Below are 2055 nucleotides of genomic sequence, written 5' to 3' on the forward strand. Positions count from 1 at the left end.
TTTGGAATAAAATAAAATAAAATAACTACAACTCAATTAACTAATTATCACAATAAAAATAATAATGGACGAACTCTAGCCAAGAGACAACTTCGGAGATGGTTCACTTAATTCGATCACAGATGCAAGGATTATTCCAGTTACTATCTGATAAATTAGTTATAGTTGTCATACACGCGATAAAAAAACCAACTCTTCCTCAATTTGTCGATAGCCAAGGTACGACCGTTGACTATTTCTCTAATCAGGAAATAACCCTAGGTACGACCATAGAAGTTCAATTCCCTAATTGCATGAATAATTAGAAGAGCCTAATTCTAACCAATCAACACGCTACGAGGGTCTCTTTAAGTTAGCCTGTCTATCTCCCTGACACAAACCCAATCATGCCAGTTGCCACCAGTTTAGAATAATTAAACAATTACGGATTTAACTACCCTAATTGGCTTCAGGTTATTGAATTAATCTAGAATCCGGGCCCTGGATAATCGAATAATAAAACAACCATATGAACATAAAGCAGAAGACAGACAAATACCAGTGAATAATAGGAATAAATAAAAACTAATTCGATCTCACAAATTTAGTAGAACCAAATCCTCCGTTGTTCTTGACTAGACAAACTTAGCCACGCCTCATGAGAAAATCTTCAAGTAATTCAACTGAGGTCCAGGCCATCAAAAGAGCCAAGAAAGAAAAGAAAACTAAAACTATGCTAAAAACTAAACTAAAACTATTGATTCCCAAACCTCTCGTACGTTTCTCCCTTTTTAAAGCCAAAAGGAAGTCTAATGCTATCTCTAGTGGTCCCCACACCAAATTCAAAGTCTTGTACGTTTCTTTTCCTAGAGTCCAAATGACTCATGCTTCTTATCCGTGGTCCCCGCACATGTGGACAAAGCCTCCAAAGTACTTGTTGTTCCAAGTCTCTCTACGTTGCTTTCTTTGAAAAGCCCAAATGACTAAATGCCTTGCACTAGCTTGTGGTCCCCACCAATTCAAGGACCTAAAGGTTGAAGCCCTTAGAAGTCTGCATTTTTCCATACAAGTCCCTCCTTTTTGGTAATTTTCTGCTTCACTCCTGAAATTGATTCCAAATACCAAATATGAGTAAATATCAGCAATTAACACAATATTTGTCAGGGATAGAAGGGGAAATCAATAATAAATTTACTAACAAATTATACCCTATCAAGTTTCTTGCATGAGTATGGTTGCAAAGAGACGTTAGAAGCTGTTTCGAAAGAGCCATTGGTCGCTAGTTTCCAAAATGTAATAGCAACCTAGCCTTTGATGAGAGTTTCAAATACACCTCCCGAATTTTCATTCTTGTTATATGCCTAAGTACTACTCATTACAAATTAATCCACTAATGACAATCTCAAGGGTAGGTGTGGAATGAAGTTTTTTTCTCTCTCTTGATACACATTTAATATTATTTATGTTTTTGAAATGGGCTGGATTTGTTACTGCTTAATTAGTTTTAGGGGAAGTGATTGATATTTTGAAAACCTCAAGGGAAGCCAGTGAGATTGTCAAAAACCTCATCCCTTATCTTTACTAATCATACATGGGCAGATGCCCTTCAATTGTTTTCACGAGTCAATGGAAAATATGCCTGAAAATGAGGGATCCTGCATTGTTTCTTTTAAATTTGTAGAACACAGATTCTCTTTTTCTAAATTATGTATTACATATCCAAGCTGTTGTAAAAAAGGTCCGTATTAGTGCTATCAAAACTATGTAACCATAAACTGCTGCCATGCTTCCTCAAAAAGAAAAAAAAAAAAAAAAAAAGCTCCGATGCTTTCTCCGAGTTCAGGCTTCTTTACCACTTTTTTAGTTGCTGATATGTTTGGATAGAGTATGATTTGAAATATTACTTGAAATAAAACACTATAACACTTTTTGTCATATAATATGTATATATAAACAAAATTATGATTAAAAAAATACTTATGGTACAAATAAAATGGTATTTAAAATATAATAGCTTTTCTTGAAATTTTGTTGATTTGCTGATGGTGGCGTTACCTTCGGATGTTATAGATTCGT

Source organism: Coffea eugenioides, chromosome 6, assembly GCF_003713205.1.
Source record: "Coffea eugenioides isolate CCC68of chromosome 6, Ceug_1.0, whole genome shotgun sequence".
NCBI classification, from domain to species: Eukaryota; Viridiplantae; Streptophyta; class Magnoliopsida; order Gentianales; family Rubiaceae; genus Coffea; species Coffea eugenioides.